General features: G+C 39.8%; 1 long non-coding RNA gene across 1 annotated transcript; it reads left to right on the forward strand.

Moving 5' to 3' along the window:
- Window positions 1-3,497: 3,497 nt before the first annotated feature.
- LOC123344509 lies at window positions 3,498-16,270 on the forward strand. The gene is made up of 3 exons (XR_006572570.1): window positions 3,498-3,889; window positions 5,769-5,833; window positions 15,961-16,270. It is a non-coding gene; the product is annotated as an uncharacterized LOC123344509 (long non-coding RNA).
- Window positions 16,271-26,958: the final 10,688 nt, after the last annotated feature.

The raw sequence follows: 26,958 nt of genomic DNA on the forward strand, positions 1-26,958 counted from the left end.
AATTAAAGTAACCTAATGGGGCTATTTGTGTGAATAAGGGTGACGAATCAGACCATTTATTTCTATACCTTTTTATAACATCTTTCAGCCTGCTGGATTTCAAAATGCTTTGCAACTGGAGAATCACATTCTACCTAATTGTTCCATGTGTGTTCAAAGCAGGTGCACGGATGAAAGGGTGCAGAGAAAGCCCCCACCTTGCATCCTGGCACAGCAGCCAGGGGGTGCAAGTCACCGCAAAGGAGATGGAAATGAGGCCCTGGTTCCCTTTCCTCATATTGAATCAGCCATTGGAACTGGTACGTGCGTGGGAGGAAATATACTGTACCCCTAAAAGAGTGTAGCAGTGATTCCACTATCCTTGTACACTGTGGAGCTCCAGGAGACTCTCTACAGTCAAAGCGAGTCTGTATCTAATTAGAATCATAGCATGAGAGAGCCCTGATATATAAATTAGCTGTACATGTAGGTCCTGACTCTCATTTACATTTAAGGCCCCTTTACACCACTGTGACAGAATCTGGCTCGCAGGGTTTACTTCACGTACTACTCAAGTGCAACCACTTTTAGGTTACATCTACACTCCAGCAGCAGATATGATTTGCAGGTCATGTAAATATACCCATACTAGCTGTAATCTAGCCAACTTGCTAAAAATAGAAGTGAGGATGGGCAGATGTGGGCTTCAGCATTGGTTGCACAAATGAGCAAATACCAGGGAGGATCAAGCAAGCAGACTTCTGCAGCCCTTGTTGAAGCCCAAACTCATGTCTATTTTTAGCAAGCTAGCAGATTACAGCTAGCAAGAGTACATCTAGCTGCAAATCACAGCTAGGGCTGCAGTGTAGATGTACCCTTAGGGTGATAGACAGCAATAACATACAGCCACACTACACAACAACTTAAGACATGAAGTATTCCCTCCCCCCCCTGCCAAAAAAAACCCTGTAGGAGGGATTTAGATTGGCTGTATTATAATAGTAACATTAATTAATTTATATATGTTTACATTCAGTATGGGATTTTAAAATTTTATGATTCTCAGCACAACCTCATTAAATTCACTGGAGGATGAAGAAGGCATTGCTATCTAGGACCAGAGTGATCAGTTCTGGAAAGGCTTCTCTTGTGATCCTTCTTGTGCTTACCCTCAACATTCACCAGTAGGTTGCATTGTTGTCCACTGATAAAAATGTCTCTGCATGTAACAGAGAATAAAGGGATGGTTTTGGGCAGCTGCACCCAAACTTCAGATGTTTATATGCATACTCCTAAAAGATCCCTTTGCGTTTTAAAAATCTGTATTTTTTTCCCAAGGTTTTATTGAAGACCATCTTTCTCATTTTCTTCCATCAGCATGGACAGTACTCTATTTTTAGCTTCTCCAGGCTTCAGATAACATATTTTTGCATTTGAATTTATAGTAACAGAAGTTGCAAAATTTTACTTATTTTCTTTATTATATATTTCAGAAATATAAAACACAAAACAGAAGGAGGAAAATAAAGATTTAAATGCATAAGCAAATCAAATTGCAGGGTGAACAGATCAAAAACATTTTAAAGATAAGGAATGCCACAAAGGGAATTGTAGATGGCAAGGGAGAATCCTTTAATTGGGGAAAACAATGCTGTTATTTGTCCATCAAATAATTGTACAACATAATGAAAGAATGAAAATAAATAGTTGAAACAGACAAAAATAGAAAATATACTGAAAGTTAAATTTTGCAAGTCTGACTTATACTTCAAAGATAGAGACACTAAAAATGTTTCCTCTAATGTCTTGGAATCTTTGTCGAAGGCATAGTAATTTACAGAATCAATACGTTGAAATGTAACCTTTTTATTAGAAAAAAATGTGATGTCTGTACATGTTGACATTAGATGTTAAAATAAAAATGGCAAATGCAGAAAAATATTTTCTATTTCTTTTATGGAATTTTGTTTTTCATGGTGGTGAATATTACTGCTTCAAATCTTGTTACCATTATTTGTATATGCAGCATTTGGAAAAGTTTACAATATACCTTTTCTTCTGTTATCAAAGGTTTTAAAATATCTACTTCCCTGCATAATAATTGGTAGTATTGTTCATATTTAGTTTACCATAATTGTGTTTTAGCAAACAACGTAAAAACCCTTACTTGAAATGTGGAAGTATGGTCTAATTGCAAATATTTACAAATTCCCAAACATTGCTGGGTCAGAAAGTCCCACATTCACACAGAAGGCTCCTGATAGCAGTAACAGTATCAGCTGAACTTGACATCAAAGTTTTATTATAGTACAAAATTCTGTACTTTGATCTTTTATTATAAAGATATAGAGCCTTTGATCTCATACTGGTTTCCCATCATTTGTAACTCCATTGACTTAATTGGGTTATTCCTGATTTGAACTAGAATGAGTGAGATCAGAATTGGTGAAATAAGTCTCCTTCAGTAAGTTACTTAAGCATGCTCTTAAATTTAAGCACCTGAGTAGTCCCATGGGATTTAAAATTAGACATGTGCTTAAGGGTTTTGGCAAATCAAGCAGAATGCTCATTGCATTGCAGGTGTGAGCTCTTAAGGACTAAATTTTGCTTTGTGCTCTGTTGCCTATGTACAAATATCAAAATACATTATACTGTTTTGAACATTCTGTCCCATATCTTTGTTTATTTAGGGTAGTGGTTCTCAACCTGGAGTACACATACCCCTGTGAGTACACAGAGGTCTTCTGGGGGGTACATCAACTCATCGAGATATTTGCCTAGTTTTACAAGAGGCTATATAAAAAGCACTAGTAAAGCCAGTACAAACTAAAATGTCACACAGATAATGACTTGTTTATACTGCTCTATATACTATACACTGAAATGTAAGTAAATATTTATTATATTCCGATTGATTTTATAATTAAATGTGGTAAAAATGAGAAAGTAAGCAATTTTTCAATAAGAGTGTCCTGTGACACTTTTGTATTTTTATGTCTGATTTGTAAGCAAGACACATCAGACTCCTGAAAGGGGTACAGTTGTCTAGAAAGGTTGAGAGCCACTGATTTAGGGAACATTTTTCAAAAGTGGCCTCTGATTTTGGGTGCTGCAATTTTTGATCTAGCAACTCCACACACATCTTGGGTCTAATTTTTAGATGTTTGGAGCACACATGACTCTCATTGACTTTGAGTTATGGGTATCAGAAGACTTTTTGAAAACTTTGTTTTGCTGAAATGCAGTATTCAAATCTTTGTGTTATGTCATTAATATACTTGTAACTGTATAGTAAAACATATTGTAACATCAGAGGTATTAGAAGGGAAGAAGCTACTCCTCATTGTCTTAAAAATCCAACAATGCTTAATGTAGGTGGAGCTCTAACACAGGTGCCTGCCTACTCTAGAGATGAGGACAGGTGGCATCACTAACCAAAAGAACACTTCATTTCAATCTTGTACCTTCAGCCTCTTTTTTAAATTACACCCACCTGCAACACAGCTAAGGGAGGAGGGGAAGCCCATCACATTATTTGAAAGATATCTAAGAGACATTTTAATTTGTTTGAATGAAGTCTCCTCCATAATGTTCCTAGTCTCTGATAAATGCAAACTATAGTCCAGAATCTCTGGTGGGTTCAATGTGGGCAAAGAGGACACCCACACAGATCCAACTGTAGAATTGGGACCAAAGGACTGAACCAAAATGAATTGGGATATTCAGTCCCCTCACAAGGCCAATCCCTCTTTGCATTATTTTAAATAAATTTAGAGATGTTCCCATGGAAATTTTAAATTTGAACAGACTTGCTACTGAAATACTGTATCCACAGAACAGGTATAGCTTGAGCAGCAATTGTGAAAGCTTCGTTGAGAATTGTCAGCTTGTCACATTTTACATATAAGAGGTAAGTGATAGAATTCATGTCTATGAAAAAAAATAGAATTTATCCTATTAAGCAAATATATGGAATTCCTAAAAAATAATTGAATTTAATACTTACATTTTTTGAAAATGTCCTACATCTCATTGACAAATATACCTTTAAAAACTATTTAAGCATATTGTGATCCATTCATTTCAGCTCATCATTAAATCTTCAACATGTTTTACACAGATAAACACAACTGTTAGTAATTACACAAATTACTGTTAAGCAGTAATGGCATATGCATGGCAGAGCCAGCTGTGGCTTATTTCATTCCCTGTGGTCATTAGCAGGCGTTTAGCTTAATTAAGAAAAAAATGTACACAGCACTTTAATTTGTAATATGAAGTGATATTCAAAGTCTACAACCAGAATAACATTTTCCAATCTAGACTTTAAAGGGACTCTCTCAACCTCATTGTTTTAAATATTGATTAGTTTACAAAAAGGTTCTCTTTCCAACCTTTTGAACAATATATTTTGAATTTAAAAAAAAAATCTTAAAAAGGTTTTCTCCATCTCTGTTCATGCTTACAAGGATCATTTCAGGTAGTTTCTCCTCTACTGGCTGTACAGAGAAACAATGAAACTTATTATGTTCAAACTGCTGTTAAATGAAAAGTAAATACACTTTTTGTAGGACTCACTGAACGTAATGAGTCTGGTTCTACTCTCACATTAGTTTTATACCTTAGTTCAGAGGAGTTACTCCATTTTAAAACTGATACAAGTATGGGCAAAATTAGCCCCTATATGTCCCCTGATGTCATTCCCATGAGCTGGATTTTCATGGTGAGTGGAACATGGGTCAGTTTAACTGTGACTTATGGCTCAATCCTGCGAGGTGTTGAGCAACATGATCCTGATCCAGCAAGCATTTAAACACAGGCTTAACTTTAAGCATATAAGTAGTCTCATTGGCTTCTTGGGAAAAGGAGAATTTCAAGCAGCTGCAGAATGCTTTTTATAATCACAGGTGATAGGGCTACTTCTTCCCACATACCCTTTAAATAGGGACATGCTGTCATGACTTTGTAGTCTAGAAAGCTACATTTTTGTTTAGGTAAGTCTCTGGTCTTTTTTTAGTCAGTTTTTGGATACCTGTGTTGTTGATACCTTAGTGGTCTCTAGTAGCAAATTACTGTGGCAATATGAAGAGGAATGATAACCTATTGATTTCTCCATTGTGATCTCTTTTTTTTTCATATTGGAAACGTGTTATCCTGAACATTGAGAGTGAGTTTTTCTCTAAGAGAGATTTTTTGTACTTGCACAAGACTCTTCAAGTTATTTAATTTCCCCAGGATTGAGGCACTTTGACAGGGCAAACTGGTGGCTGTTTCTACTAGCAGATCCTGAGCAGATCTGCTGGTAACTGAAAGTCTTAATTTTTCAGACGTGTTAAACCAGTTATACAAGCACTGATTTCTTATCAATAGATGGATAGATTTTTGCGTCCTTTATTTTATCAGCTGTAACCACTAGATGGCAAGCATGCTATATATAACAGAACCAAATATGATTTTTATATAATGCTCAAAGTGCTTTACAAATTAACACGGTAGATACTGGTAGTAAGCAAATGGAGCAGCCATTATGTTGCTCACACACAGCCTTAGACTTTTTTCCTTGAGAGACAAAACATTGGTAGGATGCTGATATCACTTGTGTCAAAAAAGTGCCTTCGGATTTTGAACTTTCCCCTGGAGGTTAACCTTGGATAGTAAGTGCAAGCCCTGCCTAGGGACTTGGCCTTTTAGTCTACTGACATTGTGAATGCTGCCGTATAAGCCATGCCAATAACATACTATTTAGTATGTATATATTCATTCCTCCCTTTTGTAATCTATCAAAACAGGTTCTTTGTTCCAAAGGGATAAACTGTTGTTGTCTGAAGGAAAATGTAGAGTATTACAGATAAAGGTAGGACACACATTATGCTGCTCTTACTACTTCTAACTGTTTGGCTATTAAATTAGAATTATTATTATTGTATTAATTGTTTGAAATGTAGTATGTTATAGGCCCCAATAAGGGATTGATTCCCCTATTATTCTAAGCACTGTTCACACACACTCTGAAAAGACAGTACCACATACATTTGGGCTCTGTTGATCTTAACTCTTATTTTAAAGTGGTATCAAATAAACAATGACAATCAGGGTATTTGTTCAGTGGCATCTCAGATTTACACCAAGCCACTTCTGAAGCTACTCGCTGACTCATTAATCTGGACTTGATTATTTGAACATTGCTAATCACCTCTCTTGCCCAGTGGTGCAGTCCTAAATCTGAAGATACCAGAATGCCACTAAAATATAAATTTTTCTTCAACAAGAATTATGTGGTAGAAGCATGAGGGCTGGAGCCAGCCTCTCAGGGCAGCTTTCTGTCTGCCCTGGGCTGTAAATCTGGGGCTGGAGCCCTGCTCTGGCTCTTAGAAACACTACTGTTTCCCCAAGCTGCTGGCATGGTGCTGGGCTAGCCAGGGTCTGCTGCCAGAGGAACCCTGGAGTGGGGACATGGGAGCCTCAGCCCCACAGACAGCACAGCTAAGTGGAGCCTGCTCAGGACCAATACTGGGGCCCAGTGCTTTGTGACCTTTAGTAAGAGGGATCCCAAGGTGCCTTGGGCGTGGCAAACCCCTCGGTAGTGGGGCCAACTCAACAGGATGTGGTTACCCAGAGGGTTTGGCCACAGTCTGCAGGGAGATGCTGCAGCTCCAGCTCTTCTAGGAACCCTCTCCTCTGTGCCAAGAGAAGGGGCTAAACAAAGTAGCAGTAACAGCTATGGAGCATGCTGTGGAGTATCCAGGTCCCTCTGGAGCCCACCAGACTATCCCCAGGCACTGCCCAAACAAATTACATATCATAACATAGAATATCATATGTACAGTCTATCCAGTGTTCATATAATATATTATATTATGATATGTATTTTGTTTGGGCAGTGCACACTAAATCTTTAAACCGTCTTTAAATGTTTTTAAAGTACATTTAGCAACTTTGATAAATCTCCTAACTTACTACCTTACTTCCATTGACATTTATGGGAGTTACATGTATATTTCAAAAGGGGAAATATACAATGAATTCTGATAAATACCTACCAATACAAGGTAGAAATTCTAGTGACTAGATGGATTTAGCATCTACTCTGCAAGTGTGTTTAGTGTTAAAATGCTCTGGACCAAATTTTGCCATCAATGTTCAGGCAACAGTTCCCATTGCCTTAACTGGGGCTACATATGTGCATCAAAATACAGGATTTGGCTTTGTGTAAAAAAGTGAATGCTTTAGCTCTCAGTGAACTTTTAGGCTACACTCTGCCCTCTGCTACATCCTTGCAACCTCACTGAAGTCAGTGGCAATAACTGAGGGCAGAATTTAACCCTTAATTTTTAATAGGACTTATTCTGTATATTAACCATTAACTCTTCATAGCTCCATTATCACTTTTCAAACATGAACTAATTAATCATCACAACACCCTCTTCTGTGATGTGAATAAGTATTACTTTAAAAAGACTATTTAAGTTGGAAAGACAAGCACCTAAAAGTTAGCAAATGCCAGAATGAAGGTCAGCCGTACAACTTTACTTTGTTTCCCTTGGCCATGTATATTATAATACAGTTTGTAATTACATGATCCATGTCACGGGCCCCCCAAGACTGCACACTGTAGCCATGGAAAGGTGTTCTTGAGCAAGGTCATCCCTGGGTTTTAGTGGTACCAGGATCTGGGTGGATAACTTCCATCCTATGCTCCCTGAAGGTGAATGTGACTTTTCTGAGTGTCTATGAGAAGTCCCTGTCAAAACTTCACCTGATTTTAATCTACTGTATCAAACAATAAGGGTACTTAAATAAGAACTGGCTCAAATTTCCCTAGGAAGTACACAATGATCCCACACAATCTGTACATTTTTTCTTTTTGTATTCCTTAAATCCTGCTCAGATGCTACCACTTGCTTCTGATTTATACAGAAATGTTTTAGAAACAGCAGATGGACCCTTGGTAAGCTCCAGACAGAACACCCCAAAAGGCTCTTTCTAAGAACATATTCTGTTGTTGAGCTCTGCTAGCCAGGTTCTTGTTGCATTACACAATACCCAGTGAAGCTACTTACAGAAAATTTTATGATCTCCTTCTGCATGGGGAAAGCAGTGGAACAGGTTTCTATACCCTGCAAACAATACACTGAAACTTGTTTTGCTTCAGTCTTCAGAGGACAGCAGATAGGTAGTTCCTACATTTATCTTTCGTTTCTGTTATTTCTCTGTTAACACAAAATGTTGGAGAGTAAGAAACATGAAGTGTTAGAGCTAATTCTGCTCTCAGTTACATCACTGCTAATCAGGAACAATTCCAGTTAAGTGACTTTGAGTTCCTTCGGATTTATAGCAGCATTACTGAAAAAATTTGGGCCTAGTGCACCAGGATTTTTGCTTTTCCCTTTGAAATGGATCAGCTCTCTGAAGAATACTGTGGTCAAGCCTATTGACTTTCTAGGGAATCAGAAGAGAATGAAGATTACTCTTGTAAATCCTAGGAGCTGAATTCTTTCCTTGCATAACTTAACTGAAATCGTGAGAGTTACACCATGGATGAAATTGTCCCTCTTGTGTTTTGAGGAGACCCAACTTGCTGTTTTCCTATGTTGTCCATATAGAGACAGTGATCGATATTACCATTTCAGTTCAAGGATGGCTTAGAGGGCTGTTCAAAATAATTAGACACCCTGGAACCCTATGTTAAAATCCAGCTTTTGGATCCAACTGCAGGAGATATGTTGACTTCCATGCAGTTTACTAGGTCTCTGATCCAAAGCTCATTGAAGCAAATAGAAAGACATCAATGGGCTTTGGAATAGATCCCACATGTGAATCTTCTGGATGATACTATAAATACTGAAACTCTTTTACATGTACTGTATAAGATTCATATCATCCATCACAACTGGGGTAGAAAGCAGCATCCGTAATGGTGGATTTTTGCTGAAGTATCATTATACACGAAAGTCAGGGTTGTTCTGTACATTCAAGGGGAACTCAGTGAGTGCCTTATTCTTTTAATTTGTCTTGAGCTTTCAGTAACATCAAAAGCTATTTTAAGGGAAAACAAGTCTCCAGAACTCTCTGCTACACTAATGGAATAGTATTCAGAGAACATCAATTGACATATATGTTCTCCTCCACTCATTCTGAAATGTCAACAGGCAGGTATTGAACATTCCACATTTTCATTATCTACTGAACATCAGTCAGTTGAGTATACTGTATGGATAGATGGGATGTTTTTGTAAAGATTTTTTCCATTAGCATCAAACAAGGTACATGTTTTTCCAGCTTAGATCATACATAAAGTCATAGGAATTGTTCCCTGCCCACGTCATTACTATTATAGTGCTACCTAGCAACTAAAAGTAAAAAAGCATCTTACAGGGAAGAGTTGGGCCTGAGCTGCTAAATTCAGGTTTGAATTTGGATCTGAATTTTCCCAGAATTCAGGGTTGTTTGGATCTGAAATTTTTGGTTTCAGAGTCATCTCTTCTCACATTTTACTAACAAAGCCAGCTACAAATTGTGGGTACTCTGTATACAACATTTACAGAATAAAGGGACACTCAAAACAGAGGATGGTGCAAATGGAACAAAGTGTTACCATATTTATCCACTGAATATAAAAATGAAGGTCCAGGGCTTCCCCTTGGTGAGAAGACAAACAGAGGGAGTGAAAATGTAATGTCCCCAATGTAGAGTGTTTCTTCTGATCAACCTACTGGAAGGCACTCTTCCCCTGCAAAATTAATGCCCCCTAAAACTTGTGACTCCTCCAAAATCATTTTCACCTCTTTTCTGGGATTGCAGTGACCTTGCAGAAATGTAACATGACCAGAATAACTCAAATTATACATGATAATCCAGATTCAAAAACAGAGCACATCATTGTGTAGCTCTTACTTTTCTTAAAGTGTGCAAAAATTTGTATTCCAAGCTGCATTAACAGCAGAATAGGGCTGTTAGGTCTCCAAGATGCTTAACCATCTATGGTACGTACAATGGGGTGAAATAAGCCTGGGGTGGCATCTTTCCCACTACTGTCTCTTGTTTTTATTTATTTAAATTAGGCTCTTAAGATACTAGTCTCATTTTGATGCCTGCAGATTTATTCCCCATGCATCAACATGAGAATAAAATATGTGCACTCTAGAGAAAATAATTAAATGAATCACTAAAGCATAAAATGCTCAAGTTAAAATGCTTAAATATTCCATTTGATGCAACTATATATGACAATGCAATTTTCATCAGCCCAAAATAAGGATTCAGAATCCTCTTAGGCTGCTCTGATTTTCATCGCCATTAAGAGGAATTGCACTGAAGAGAAGATACCAATGCAGTGTTAATGCTACTGTCTGGGGTGCTACAATGTCCACTAGGTTTCTGAACATGCCCATGTAGTTGAGAGAAGGTGTTATCCTTATAAAATTACTAATGACGACCCTGGTCAGTGAAGTAGCACTATTGTAGCATTCAGACCTTTCTGTAGAATCTGTACTACCTTTTTATAAGGTATCTGTGGTAGGATAGGAACTTTAAATTATTGGCTGACCAGGTACCAGAGCAAAAAGTTACTGAAAGATGTAGCTATGACAACCCAGCATAAGTACACTAGTTGGCAAAGGAGATGAGCTAGTAGCCAAGTACAAGCAGATGTGAAGCAATTCATACACTTTTCATATTCTATATGAATTTTACAGCTATTGTGGGGCTGAAAACTGTTTTTCTTTCCTTTAACATAGCGATTCTCAAACTGTAGGTCGGGATCCCAAAGTGGGTCGTGGCTCCATTTTAATGGCATTGCCATGGCTGGCATTAGACTTGCTGGGGCCTGGGGCCAAAGCCCCACTGCTGGGGGCCAAAGCCGAAGCCCTTGGGCGTCAGCCCTGGCTGGCAGGGCTCAGGTTACAGGCCCCCTGCCTGGGCTGAATCTCTTGGGCTTTGGCTTTGCGCGCCCCAGCAGCAGGACTCTGGCAGGCTCAGGCTTCGGTCCCCACTCCTGGGATCATGTAGTAATTTTTGTCGTCAGAAGGTGGTCGTGGTGCAATGAAGTTTGAGAACCCCTGCTCTAACAGAAGGAACCAACATGAGAATGAGATGCCAAAAGACCTACGCCCCAGGGGCATATGGCATTGTGGTACCCACCTCTTCAGACCCGTATGCCTCTTTGTGCCCCTTCCGCCCACTTCTCAAAAACCTAATGGTGACATTTGGAAAATATGTTCCTTAACCTCTCTGTGCCTAAATTTAACCATGTAAAAATGGGTACAGTAATATTTATTACCTAGCAGGCTGGGTGCTGTGAGGTTCATTAATTAATATATGTGAAGTGTTTTGATATCTTCTAATAAAAGGTGCTATGTAAGAGTCAAAGATTATTCTGATGCCAAGAAATGCAGAGAAAACTGGGACTCCTTTCTTAAGCCTACAACTTTGTACTGAAGATAATTTTTGGAGCATCAGTTTGAATCTGAGTCACAACCTTAATATTTAAATAAATACATTTTTTCTATTTATAATAGAATAAGTCAAAGGATTCTGGGGTCCCCGTTGTCCTAATATTCAAAGTCCTCCCTGGAACTGGCCATGACTGAGAGATCACCAACTATGATCAAAACCTATGGTGACAGCTGTGTCCAACTGGAATTGCAATGCTGTCCGCAAAAGCAGGGAGACTTATCTCTTTGAATTAACTTTCCTTTATCAACACGACCAAAACATAAAATACACACAAATCATCTATCTTACTACTGCTAACTGGGAAGGAAAGGAGAGAGAGATTATCTCTTTCTAATTGTTAGGAGGCATTCACATACCATGGTGGTGGGAGTCAGAGAAAAATTACAAAGAATTACATTACAAAGAAAATGTTACCGAGTTAACATAATGTTTATATCCATTCTGACAAGCTGGATTTTTATGGTTTGGCTCACAGAGGAAAATGATAAATAGATTAAGCTACAGCACATTGTTGATTCACACTTCCTCTTATACCAAGTCTCTATATAATAGAGATTTTGAACAGATTCTACACTCCTTCAGTTTCACAGCTAGAATCAATTTAGCAGAGCCACACAAAGTGTGAGAAACTAATAAGCTTTTTTCATCTTTAAAGTAGCTTTTGCGTCATTCTGTCCATTTCCCACCCAAAAAATTTCTCACCTTGACGCAAAGGACGGGCTTTAGGTTAGAGAAATCTAATGTTAATTAACATTTGTGGTCATGGTGAGTTGTGCAAATGTAACTTTAGTTACTGAAGAAAATGGATATGCCAACATTGATCTAAAATACAGAAGATAAAGGCCTATTTGAAGGATATATTTTCCTTCAGAAAGAGGAAATCCCTTGATTTAACCTAGAAAGTACAATAAATGGACCTTTTGGCCCCAGAAAGATAATTTTTATTTTTAAGTGTATAATAATTGAAATAACAATGGACATAATTTGAACAGAAATTGAAAAAGGTATTTCAATAGTTGTTGTAGGTTGGTAATATTTTCATATAACTAAAGATGTGTTGTAATAATAAAAAGTGGTGAAAGGAATTATTTCCCAGCCCTTTCCCAAGATGAAAACAATAAACAGATTAACCTCCATCTAACAGTGAGGCACTTTGACTTATGCACATACTTAATGCAATGGTCCTCTGGATGTGTTCAGGAGAATACCCGCACAGAACTTATTGCAGAATCAGGGCCAAGTCAGTGGTAGAGTGTCAAGCTCTAGACTACATTATCTCCTACTCTTCACATTATTTAAGTATAGTTTTTATTTTCTCATTACATTTTTCCCCGGTAAAAAAAAAAAAAAACTTTGAAATTTCTAAAACAAGTATTTCTTTAATCTGGAAAAAACATTCCAAGATTAATAACATTTTTTGTGTTTGGTAACTTATTTATTCTTGCAGGTGTAGTCTTTTTATTGCTGTGGTTGTATTCCAGGATTAAACGGATGGTGCATAGTGTGAATTCAGTGCAGTAGTCAGTTGAGGGCAGCCATAAAGTCAGCGCAGCTACTTAAAGTATGGGCAAAGGCCCAGTATGACATACCAGGGTACAATCCAGACTAATGATCAGCTGTGTCATCTCTGCCCTCTTATCTGGGGTGCCCTTTACAATGCTTTCCTGCTGTAGCCTCCAACCAGACTGCTCACAAACAACTTCTAGCACGCAAGTCACTCCCAGCTATGTCTGTGTGTGTCCTGCAGCCAGCCAGCCACACCTTGGCTCTTACCAGCTTTGGTTATACTGCAGGTGGATCCCACTCTTAGATTTTCTCCCCAGAAATAAATGTCCTGTACTGCCCAGCCTTTTCCTAGATAGTACAAGTTTATATGAAGTCTGTTATTTCTTTAATACAAATAATATGCACACAACTTGCCACCGCATATGGAGCGTCCCAAACACTTCAATTTAAACACACCAGGTTAGATAAAACAATAAAACATGTTTATTAACTAGAAAGAGAGAGATTTTAAGTGAGTACAAGTAATGATGCATAAAAGTCAGAAATGGTTACAAGAAAATAAAGTTAAAACACCATTAGTACCTAACTTGACAAACTATATTATATTCAGGCAAAGTTTCTTACCATCTGCTTTCTGCAGTCTCACTGACCAAACCCTCTAGGTCAGGACCCCTTCTCCCAGAATCCAAAGAAGGTTTCCTCTGTTGCTTCAGGTGCATAGCATCGATAGGCAGGGAGAGAGATAGGAGTGCCTTGGGATGTTTGTCCTTCCTTTCAATAGTGTCAACACCCCTTTTGAACAAGATTTCCAGATGGTACCAGCACATAAAAAATCTATGTGGAAGGATGTTCCCTGCTTCTGTTTTCTCACCTGTTTGAGCTTCCTTTGTCTCCTCTTCCTGCTTGATGACTGTTTACTGCTTAAATGCAAATTAAGCAGAGCACACATCCCTTTGTTTAGGACAGACCTGTTTGCCAACCTCAGTTTCGAACATGTGTTAAGAACACCATACAGTGGAATCTTATAACTTTATCAGGAGATACTGATCATCAAATTATGAGTTTTCAAAAGATACTTTACAAGGCATACTTTGTACAGAGATTATTACAGTAATGTGCAGGGTGTGAATACAGGGGTATGCTCTGTCACACTCAGATCCTGCAAACACTTACATACGTGTTCAGCTTTACTACTGACTATTTAAGGTAGTAAATTTAAGCACATACACGTATGTTTGCAGGATTTGAGACAAAGTGCAAAGTTCAGACCAACAATGAGAGGCAGCAACTCAAAGTGTAAGCAGCAAAAGAAAAATAAAGAATAAATGAAGTGTGCAGTTGATAGTGACAAGAATATGTACAATATATTTATTTCCACTGTAAATGTTTAGTTGTATGATTATTTTCTTGCTCTGCTTCTTCAGGTCTCCTTCTTGCTCTCACCACTGCACTTTGTTTATTCTATAAGCAGCAACCTGTGTGAATATGTATTATTATTACTCCGGTTGTGTGAATTAAGCAGGGCTAGATTTGGGAAGGGGTTTACAAACTGAACCTACAAGTTGGTGGGGTGGAATTGGAAATGAGCACACCCTTAGAGATTTAAGTTTGACTGTCTTGAAAGTCAAAGGGAAACCTCTCCTTCGTCACATTAAGGCTAAGCACCCCCTTCCAACCTTGGATAACACAAGGGAAGCTGGCTTTGAACTGAGCGAACAACCTCAGGCCACCTTTACCAGTCTTCCTCCAGAATGGGCTGAACTTCAGAAATCCACTCAACCGTGAAGAACCTTAGTCTTAGTTTAAGTAGGTATGAAGTTCAGTGTGAATAGTTTATCCAGCTCCAGTTACTGGATATCAGGAATTTAAGAATATAACCTTTAGCATAGAGCAGAACTATACAAGTTCTCTTTTTTACATATTCTAATTACATAATACTAGATAGCTTTATATAGCATCTGTCAACCTGATATCCCGATGAATCAATTTCTAAACAGGCTCCTGTAATGTTTATGGGTTTTTGCTGGGTTAATGCTTTTCACTGTTCTTGACCAGTGTGTAGGCAACTGTGCCACATCATGAGATTTTACCTATTCTGTGGGGCATATTTTGTCTAGGAAAATGGTATTTTGGATTACCATAGCTATTGGAAGTTTCAGTTAACATGTTTTAAAACGTGCTACCTGCGTACAGAAGAGATGATTTAATGCTTCATTTTATAAATACTGAAATGTATGTTCTTCCTTTGATAAGATGCAAAGGTTCTGCACCACGACCAGCATGTAGGTAGTTAACTTCCCACTAATCCAGTCAGTTTCCCACTCATGAACATGCAGGCCTATTTGGACATCTTTCTAGGACTCCTGATTGAGTGAAAAGAGCCCCCACTTGTGTTCAATTATTAGATAATGGGGTGATCTGAATCAGGAAGCTTTATAAAAGAGTTTCCTCTGCAGTCAGTAGATGGTAGTTGTACCTCTCCCCTTCCCGCCCCCTCCCAAAAAAAAAGGAAAAAAAAAAAGTCTGCTCTGTTGACCTTCATGCATGAGGCTAAAAGAAGAATTTAGTCCCATATGAGACGAAATACCTAAATGAATGACTTATCTGGGAATGATTTTTTTGTATTTCAATTAATATAAGAAACATCTCAAAACAGAAATGTGCCTGCTGACCAAGAGAATGTCTTGAAAAGGAAGTAAAAATCTATTATATAAATATAGCTGTTCTCCAGTCTAGTGCTATTATAGCTACTGGTGAGAGTCATTTACTGTAGATTATTATAATTCTCTTCCAGATGAGAGACTGTTATCCAGTGTCATTGCAATTTGTGGGATAACTTGGCTCATCATCCATTTATTCATATTAACTTAGAAACACTGCAATAGTGACAATGGAATTGGTAAAATAATTCTTTGTGCTTCCACAGTGCCTTTTATCCAATGATATTAAAGCTCTTAATGAAGATCTTAGTCTCACAATGCTTTTATTAGATAGGAAAATATTATATTGTTTTTCATATAGGTATACTGAGAAACAGAGAGAGAGAAAGCAACTTATGCAACAAGCTGGTGCTGAGGCAGGAATGGAACCTGTAAGTCCTGACTCCTTGTCCTATGCTCTAACCACTGGAAACACTATTGTGTACGTTGTTATGGTAGAAGATCTGACTCACCAAAGGAAATACTTGTATGATAATATGTAGGTTAGGAAAAAGTGCATATTTTTCAAAAGTTACAATTTTTCTGCCATGAATTAGTGTAATTTCTTTCTCTATTATCCTGCAGTCCCTTTTTGTTTTTCTCAAACCCTCTAACTACTGGCAGAATAAATGAGCATGTTATATATAGTGTTATTCAAAGCTTGCTTCTGAACTGCTAATACTTTTATCCTGCCCAAGCTGATAGTCTTTCAACAAGATTTTTTACAGTACGGTATAATATGTTTATTGGCTCTGGCTCTGCAAATGAATAGTTGTTCTTGAAGTTTAAGGCTCTGTAGCAGCACCATTAATGTTCATTAGAGTTAAAGTGCTCATCAATAATCTCAGTGACAACTATACCAGTGATATCCTCTTAGAGATTTTTTCATAATGATACAACTTGTTTTCTATCTTGTAGCACTTTTGGAAATGCTAAGGAAAATCTGTCATTATTAGGTCATTTAAAAACATGTTAATTAAAAGTGGCAATAGAGGCCAAATTCTGCTTTCACTTAAACAGTGTAATTCCAGAGTAGTTTCACTGAAATGGAACAAAGAACCCAAATTTAGAATTTAAGGTCAGAAGGGAACGCCAGATTATCTAGTGTGACCTGTATATTACAGGCAATCAACGCCTCCCAACATCTGCACACTAAATACAATAACTGCAATTAGACCAAGTTATTTCAGCCCTCAGGAGACAAAACTATTATGTGCCACAGACAGATAACAGGAAGGACTTAGGGGCACCAAAGACTACAGTGGCAGGGAATTGATTAATTGAAATGTGTCTTTGCCTTATAGTTTTTTGGTTGCTTAGATGATAACCCCACTATGGGTTTTCATCAGAGATTGAATTTATAACATTCAGCATCAAAAACTGAAACTTAAAGGAGTAACTCCATTCAGAGAGAGAGATTACCCATTATATAGCTCAGCCACTAGAGGGGGACATAACACATTTAGGCTCTGATGCTGACAACACCTATGCATGTTCTTAACTTTGTGCACTTTGAATAGTTCTACTGACTTCCCCACAACCAATATGCAGGGAGTTAATTCACTACTTATCCATTCAATTTCATTGGGGCTACTCTCAGTGTGTAAAGTTGAGCACATGAGTAGGTCTTTGTGGGATCTACTCCTTAGCCAGTGTGGTACCCTAAGACACAAATATCATTCTCCTACACTGCATGTAATATTTGTTTTGACAAGCAATGAATCACAATTTGTACAGAATTACATTTGTGGTTCTTGGCTTATTGCAGGTAGAGAGAGAAGGAGAGTTTAGTCACTAATTTTATTTACTTAGAGCTGGTATGAAACAGTTGAAAAATTTCAGGACAATGTTTCCCTTTTTTTGATTCATTCTAATTTTACTAAAGAAACAGAATTGTTGACAGTCCATATTTTCTTACATAAGCATTAAAAGACACATTTTAAATACATATTTTAGTTGGAGGCAACTTGAAGGGAAAAAAGTAAGAACTTAAAATGCATGGCCGAGGGGTACTCACAACAAAAATTTGATGGCCTCAGAGTGCGGCCACCAACTCTTGCTGGTGGCTGCTCTGACAAATTTTCCTAAAATACTTAATTAAGTTTAGGAAAAACAAATAAATATGCACATATACACATCCAAATCATTGTCATTTTTTTATGTAGGGTTTTTTTTCAGACTCAATAATAAAAATAATGTACAGTTGTTTGTTGGCGCTCCTGGTCCCCGCTGCCTCCTGGGCCTGCTGCTTCCCCCTTCCCCAGCCTCGCAGCCCAGGCTTACCCTGCTCCTTGCCTCTTGACTACGGCGCCGGGTAAAGCTGGTATTGCTGAAGCCCAGCTGCCCTGGGCAGAAGCCCAGAGCCCCACGGCTGGAGCCAGGAGGGGCTGAAGCCCAGAGTCTGCCACCAGAGCCCCAAGGCCAAAGCGGGGGAAGAGGTTAAACCTGCTCCAGAGCCCCTGGGTTCTGCAGGGGGGGAGCTGCTGCTTTGCCCCCTCCCCCATCTCTGCCTAGGAGGCTGTAGTGGCTGCAGGAAACCCCCCTGGTGGCTGCATGAGGCCACAGTGGCCGCATTTGAGAAACACTGGCCTAGATCATACCTCCTACCCCCATTAAACCATCAAGAGGGATGAAATAATCCTCATGAAGATCCTAGTCCAAGAGACTTCTGCACCAAGAGGATGGGGGTCTTCTCCCTCCTGAAAAAGGCTACGGGGCCCACCCTAAAACCTGGCAGATTACCAGGGATTCATGAGAGCCCACAGCCATCTGATAGAGGACTCAATGGTAAAAATAATAATGTATAGCTAGAGGCTGACTTATCCATTCATGGAATCAGCTCTCAACAGGGCTAGAGGGGGCCAATGTGTTCTCCCTTCAGTCTAATCCTGATCTCTGCCCACACACTCTTCCCCCATAGCCTGTATCCACCCCCTCTCGGTACGGATCTGAGAGCTGTAGAGGGCCATCTGTGGGGTCCATAACAGGAGACAATCTACAGAGGTAGCTGATCTCCCTTTTCACGTAGGGCAGGGGAGACCAGTGTTTGGAATAGACACAGATTTCAGGGGGACAATCTGGGCCTATGGCAGCATCATGGAGATTATTACCTTACTAGAGTCACGTCTACACTACGGGATTTTTCCGAATTTACATAAACCGGTTTAGCAAAACAGATTGTATAAAATCGAGTGCGCGCAGCCACACTAAACACATTAAATTGGTGGTGTGCGTCCACGGTCCGAGGCTAACGTCGACTTCTGGAGCGTTGCACTGTGGGTAGCTATTCCCTAGCTATCCCATAGTTCCCGCAGCCTCCCCCGCCCCTTGGAATTTCCGGGTTGAGATCCCAGTGCCTGATGGGGCAAAAATCATTGTCGCGGGTGGTTCTGGGTAAATGTCGTCAGTCACTCCTTCCTCTGGGAAAGCAACGGCAGACAAGCATTTCGCGCCTTTTTCCCCTGGATTGCCCTGGCAGATGCCATAGCATGGCAATCATGGAGCCTGTTTTGCCTTTTGTGACTGTCACCGTACGTGTACTAGATGCCGCTGACAGAGGCGATTCAGCAGCGCTACACAGCAGCATGCTTTTGCTTTTGCATGACAGCAGAGATGGTTACCAGCCATACTGTACCATCTACCATACCATACATTGGTAATAAGATGATCATGGTTACCAGTCCTTTTGCACTGCACCATTTGCTGCTGTCATAAGTGCCCCTGGCTGAGATCAGCCAGGGGTGCAAAAGCCAAAATTGGGAATGACTCCCTGAGTCAATCCCTCCTTTTTGGTATCTAAAAATAGAATCAGTCCTGCCTAGAATATGGGCAAGTGTACTAGAGAACCACTGTATCATAGAACCAGAGAGCACAGCTGCTCTGTGTCAGATCCTGCAGAAATTATGAGCTGTATGCTATTCACAGGGGGTGCTCCTGCAACAACCCCACCTGTTGATTCCGTTCTTCCCCCAGCCTTCCTGGGCTACCGTAGCATTGTCCCCCCACTTGTGTGATGAAGTAATAAGGAATGCAGGAATAAGACACAGTGACTTGTTAGTGAGAAATGAGTGGAAGGCAGCCTCCAGCTGCTATGATAGTCCAGACAGGACATTAAGCAGTGTGGAGGAGAGGAGCCCAGCATCCCGCTGCTAGTCCAGGGGCAATTGAATCTTTTCTTTACACATGTAGGGTGGGGGCAGGTAAACAAAGCGGCCCAGCCCGACATGGGCTTTCCCTACACAAGCGGCGTCCCACGTTTGGGAAACACTGGACTAGAGGATAAAGGGGAACTGGTTGGTATCCTTTATTTAGACTTTCAAAAACCTTTTGATAAATTCCCCCACGTGAAACTATTAGGAAACTAGATAACCCCTGAGTCAGTGTGAGAGTTCTGTCATGGATTCACCATTGATTAAGATATAAGAAGTAGAGAGGACTAATTCTCTGTTTAGAAAGAGGTCAAGAGTGGGGTGACTCCAAGCTCCGTACTGTGACTGAGATGTCATTATGTTAACTGTCTGGAAGAGGGGTGAATAGCAAGACGTCAACATTTTTTCATGACACAAAATTATTTTGGTTAGGCATGATTAGGAAGATTATGAGGAACTCCAGGAGAAGGTAATAGAACTAGGTAATAAAATGTCAGATTAACTTCAATTTAGACAAGTGCCTGGTAATGAAAATGTAAATCACTTGTAGATGCTGGATTCTAAATTAGTTCTAGGGAAAATTGCATGATACTATATTGGATTATTTGAGAAATAGTACTGTGATCATGTAATTAAAGACTGTGATAAAACATAAGTACAAAGGGGAAAGGTTACCGTAGAATTGCATGTTCAGCCGGTTTTTTACATTGACTGACTTTTGAGCATTCACAGTTGTGATCACGCAGGCTTTTCCTGATGAGAGAACCCCACTGGACCAATGTCACCCAATGCAGTCACAAAGGTCCACCCACAAGGAAGTAGCTTGCAGGATTAGGGCCTATATTTGTAAACTTAAAACTGTGTACAAATAATTTTTGTATGCTAATGTAACATTTTTCAAGGGGGAAAAATGCAGGAAAAACCCAGAGATATTAAGGTTGTGTGAGCAGATCTACAAAGCTCATTGTAAGTTCATTCAGAACTCTTAAAGTTACGCAGGAAACTGACTACCTCAAAGATAAAGCTTTAATACACATTCTGTTTCTGAACCAAAATCTTTTTTCTATATAAAAATGTTTCTGCATTGAAAAGATTCTTTGTGGGCATTAGCAATGATGCTAACTGGCTACGATACTAATGTTTCAGAGCTCCCAACATCAGGAAAAGTTACTTTCATGTATTCACAAAAATAAGATAATAAATACTTCTGACATAGATATTTTTTATTCTTTGCCAACAAGGAAAGGGCTTTGTAAAAATTAGCCAGCTTTAAAGTTTCAAATTGTAAAGTTGAATGAGCAGAAAATAATTTGTACTTTGTAATGGGAAAGCATTCTTTTTTAATTTTACATAATTCAAAACCAACTGAATAGGTATCAGTAAATGTTTAAAAAAATCACGTCTAGACTGAAACCAAGCATGGAAAATTTCAGTCCAAATGATGAAGAGCCGTATTGTTCAACCATATTTAAGCAGGGGCTAAAGGGAAATTCTTCTGAAAATGGTTGGCAGAATATGGGTTGACAGTTTCAGAAAGCTGTGTGTCATAATGAAAATCCTGATGTAACTTCACTTATAGTGGGTGATATCATGGATCTACTAAAATACTAGTTGGAGGGTCATTTACACTTCGAATGTTTTCCAAACTTAGTGTAATTGTACGTTTGACCCTATGTCTTGTGTGAGCACTGTCCTAGTACATAACATAGCTCCTCTGGGAAACAGGTCCAAGAATGCAGTTTAAAATACATTCATAATCTTGTCTATGGAATTATATTAGCTTTTTACAAACATACTATAAACAGATCTATATATAATGTAGATTTATGTTTAGTCATACATTATACTTGTAGGTGTTTACAACTTAAGACATTTTGTTAAATTTTTTTTTTGCTGAAATGAACTAGTAGATAAATTAGACTAGGTTATTTTCTACCCTCAAACTGTATGCAGAATTCCCAGTAGTATATGCAGGAGTTCATGAATGGATCAAAACAGTATTTAAATAATATTTCACCATATGTTACTTGGATAGATGTAGGTTTTAAAATATCTTTAAATACGGAGAAGAGTTGAAGAATTTGAAAATCTACCACAGATAAACATAAATAATGAAATGATATAAGCTAGTTAAAAAAACATCATACAGTTGCTTATGTATTCCCTTTGATTTCTCATTTGCAGTTGCTGGGATATAGGACTTCTCTAGGTTGTTCTCTACCTGCCATTTATTTATAGGAAAACAGCCAATAAGCTTAAAAACTTAAAGCTTTGCCATTCTTGGCCTGATGACCCCTACATTTATGTCTTCCTCTTATATTCAATAAATGTAATCTACTACTATAAATACTATAGGGATGAGTACTATGGAGTTGCTACACAATAATAAACTATAAGGCAGTCACATTTAGGATTGAATGGTGTTTATCCTGCAATAATTTCAGGATAATTATCCGGATATCCAGATAATTTTGAAAAATCTTTGGGTGTGAGACAATTATGCACAATTCAGCCACCATTGAACTACTCCTGTGTGATTTTTAGAAGCTGTTTTCTTGGGTAAAATCCCTGAATCCCAGAACTCCAAAGGAAAAAAACATTTTCAATTTGTAAGCAGAGAAGGAAGATGGCATAAAAGATTCACACCATCAATGCCCATGGCAAATTCATTTCCCTCTTGCTGATCTGATTCATCAACAGATGACACAGGACAGCAGATGAAGTGAGGAAAAATAATAATGATTCTATTAAGTACTAAGGTACAAAAAACAGCCATAAAAGAGGAAAGGCCATAAAAGAGGAAACTGTGGCTGCACTGAAAGAAGAGGTGATATACTTGAGAAAAATTACTAATACAAAATCACAATGATCACAATTAAAGAGAGGAATTCGTAAAAAAATTAGAGAGAACTTTTGTTTTAAAGTATGGTCTAGAGGTGCAAAATTTTTAAAAAAATATTGTCCTTTGAGTGATAGCGTATATATATATTCCACAGCAGGTGTATGTATTCCCAGTGCACTCAAGTTGAAGACTTTTACCAGCAGTACCACTAGGCAGCACATGCATACCTGCTGTCTTTGAGTTTTCAGGTGAGCCTTTACAATATCTTTTCAGATGATCTGAAGTCTCTCCACGGGTAAGGAAATTGCTGATGAGTCACTTGCAGTGGAATGTATATGTACACAATCACAAAGGAGAAAAAAGCAGGACTTAGTTGTACCTTAACTGTTTTTTCCTCCAGATGTGTTGTGCACATATACATTCCATGACCCTCCCACCTTCCCTGCTACTTCAGACATTACATACAGCAGTCTGAAGGAACAGAAAGGGAGGTGGCAGACATGCTGTGATGGGGTGTACAAACCCCATACTGGTGAAGACAGGGTTAAAAAGCAACTCTGGGCCCAGAAAGCATCACCCAGCCAACCCTACTGGGCATGCTCACGGTGGAGTCTGAGCTCAAAAGGGAGCAGCTAAGCTCACTAAGGGTGGACGGAGCAGGGGAGCAGTTGCATGTTGCAGGCTCTTGCTGAGAAGCTGCTGAGGCACCATATGGCAGAGCCCAGGTCTCGCTGTCAAACCAGCCCAGGCCTTTCAGTTGCACAAGTCGAGGACATTGAGATGTGACTGTGAGAGGAAGACCCTTTGCAAGAACAGAGAGGTCTCCAGGACAGCCCAGAAGTGAAACTGTGACACCAACAGAGGAACAGAAGCCGGGTGGAAGTGGCCCGGGGAGCAGGCATAGGGGTGCCCACCTCCATAGGCTGCATGTTTTGAATTATTGTTTCACTGGGCCATGGGTTGGAACCCAGTGGAGGAGGGGGTCCCCTACCTCTGGCCATTGACGTTAGCGGCTAGGAAAGACACCTTTGACTCTCGTTATTGGCCGATACAGCAATGGGCGAGGCAGACAAAGACCCTTGCCCCTGGGCAGCATAACCCAGAGTATGCCACCAGGCAGTGCTGCCAGTACCTGAACTAACCCCCCTTCTGACACAAGACCTTGTATTCCCCCATCTGGGAGCATGAGGAGAACAAGGGTTCATGTGCCACCTAGTAGTACTGCTGGCAAAAGTCTCCAACTTGAGTGCATTGGGAGCACATACACCTGCACAATACATTTTGAAGAACAACAGTTATGATGCAAGTAAGTAACAATTTTTTAATTTAGGAACTCTTTAATTCTAACTCAGTTTTGGCCTTGGGCAAGTAATTTAACTTCTAACTCAGTTTTACCATCTGACGTGATGGTTATTTTGCTAATATGTAGTGCATACCATAGTGCTTTTCATCTTAAAATCCCTATTAATAAGTGCTAGGTATAGTATGACCAACCTCAAGTGTTTGAAAATCAAGAGTCGGGTCCTCCAAAATCATGGGATTAAGAGAAAAATTATGTGGGGTTCTTTTAATTTATTTTCTGTCTTTTGAGCCGTTTGATTACAATTGATCACATTTTCAAGCTTTTCATGAAGGCAAAAAAGGTATGACTCTCATGTAATTCCAAAACTCTTGGAGGTGGAGCTTTAAGAAAACCATAAAATATCGTGAGGCTTGTATTAAAAATATGAGATGTAGCAACACTGTTAGTATTATTTTTAATTATTTTTAAAAAGTTAATGTTCAAAACTAAACATACTACATGTCAGATTTTTGTTCACATATTTCAAGGTCAAGCTTAAATACTGATTAGTGTACAGTGTGCAATACCCTTTGTGGCAGGGTGCATGAGTATTATCTGCTCCCCAGGAAACAAAGGTTAACTTCAGCTTATCTCTCTCCCCTTGTGAAGAAGAATTATTAATTGGTTGCTTGGGAGACAGAAATGGGAGGATACCTTTGGGAAACTTGAGATCCAAGCACAGGGTCATAGGATTTGGCAAAATCATTTCTTTAATTTAACTGTATATCAGTAACATCTTCACCCACGGACACAACACATTCTTTCACCGAGACACAGAAAAAAGCATAAATAAGAAAACAAAGATAGGGTTGAGTACTAAATTGCAGTTCTGGAATCTACCTGAATCTATACCACTACACTGGATGATGTGTGAAGTTGGTATTTGGGTTTGGCTTATTTTAGAGACTGGCACAAATGGCAAAGTTTGGATCTAGGTCTGGTTCAGGCTCATCTGTAGACCTACCAAACATTTTTTAAAAGAGTCTTGTACCATACATTTTATGGGTAAATTTGATGTGGAACACTCAATATAGTCTTTAAGAATTTCTTTTTATCGATTTCATTTGTCTGATGTTTTACTTAGTGCACAAGATCTTCCTTCTTTTCAAACAACAGGATATATTTGGTCTGAATGTGCACAAAGAATAACAAAACTGAACCCCCCCACACCAAGATACAGTAACTCCTCGCTTAACGTTGTAATTATGTTTCTGAAAAATGCGACTTTGAGCAGAACGATGTTAAGCGAATCCAATTTCCCCATAAGAATTAATGTAAATAGTGGGGGGTTAGGTTCCAGGGGAATTTTTTTCACCAGACAAAAAACTATATATTATATAAATATACACATAGTATACGTTTTAAACAAACAATTTAATACTGTTCACAGCTATGATGATTGTGAAGCTTGGTTGAGGTGGTGAAGTTAGAGGGTGGAAGAGGGAGGGATATTTCCCAGGGAATGCCTTACTGCTAAATGATGAGCTAGCACTCGGCTGAGCCCTCAAGGGTTAACACGTTATTAATGTAGCCTCTCAAACAAGGCAGCAAGAACACGAGGGAGGGGAAACAGCATAACAGACAGAGACAGACACACACCTTGTGTGTAGGAGAGAGTGAGAGATGCACACTAAGTAAGCTGACCCACTCTTAAGTGCATTGTCTTTATAAGTGGATCAGGAAGTTGAGACAGCAGCTGCTGTCCCAAGCTCTATCTGTCTCTCTCCATCTCTATATGGAGAAAGGGTAAGCGGGGTGCAGGAGCAGGGGGGAGAGGGACACCCTGACATTAGCCCCCTCCTTTCCTCCCCTGCACAGCAAGCAGGAGTCTCTGGGAGCAGTTCCAAGGCAGAGGGCAGGAGCAGCACAGAGGGGAGGGACAGATGAACTGCCGAGTGATAGCCTGCTGGGCAGCTGCAGCATAGGGAACTTAGGGGAGCGAGGAGCTGATGGGGGAGCTGATAGGGGGGCTGCCAGTCCACCCTGGTTCCATGCTCCCACCAGCTAGCTGCAACGGGCTGCTCTTCCTGCAAGCAGTGGACAAAGCAGGCGGCTGCCAAACGACGTTAGAAGGGAGCATTGCACAACTTTAAATGAGCATGTTCCCTAACTGATCAGCAATGTAACAACGAAACATTGTTAACTGGAACGACTTTAAGGCCTTGTCTACACTACAAGACTATTTCGAATCTACTTAAGTCAAATTTGTGGATTCGACCTTATGAAGTCGAATTTGTGTATCCACAGTAAATACACTAATTCGAATTTCTGAGTCCACAGTAACGGGGCTGGCGTCGACTTTGGAAGCGGTGCACTGTGGGAAGCTATCCCACAGTTCCCGCAGTCCCTGCTGCCCATTGGAATGCTGGGTAGAGCTCCCAATGCCTCCTGGGGGAAAAATGTGTCGAGGGTGCTTTTGGGTAACTGTTGTCATTGAACCGTCAATCACGCCCTCCCTCCCTGAAAGCTCCGGCGGGAAATCTGTTCGCGCCCTTCTCTTGTCGGTTACAGCGCGTACGCCACAGCACTGCGAGCATGGAGCCCGCTGCGATCATCACTGCACTTATGGCTGTTGTCAACTCCTCGCACCTTATCGTCCACCTCTTCCACAGTCAGCTGCTGAGAAATCGTGCGAGGAGGCTCCGGCAGCGCGGTGAGGACAGGAATTCACAGAGTGGCGTAGACCTCTCACAAAGCAGGGTACGCCGCGCAGTGGAGATCATGGTGGCAATGGGTCAAGTTCATGGTGTGGAATGGCGATTCTGGGCCCGGGAAACAAGCACAGACTGGTGGGACCGCATAGTGCTGCAGGTCTGGGATGAATCACAGTGGCTGCGAAACTTCAGGATGCGTAAGGGCACTTTCCTTGAACTCTGTGACTTGCTGTCCCCTGCCCTGAAGCGCCAGGACACCCGGATGCGAGCAGCCCTGAGTGTGCAGAAGCGAGTGGCCATAGCCCTCTGGAAACTTGCAACGCCAGACAGCTAC

Source organism: Mauremys mutica, chromosome 11, assembly GCF_020497125.1.
Source record: "Mauremys mutica isolate MM-2020 ecotype Southern chromosome 11, ASM2049712v1, whole genome shotgun sequence".
Lineage (NCBI taxonomy): Eukaryota > Metazoa > Chordata > Testudines > Geoemydidae > Mauremys > Mauremys mutica.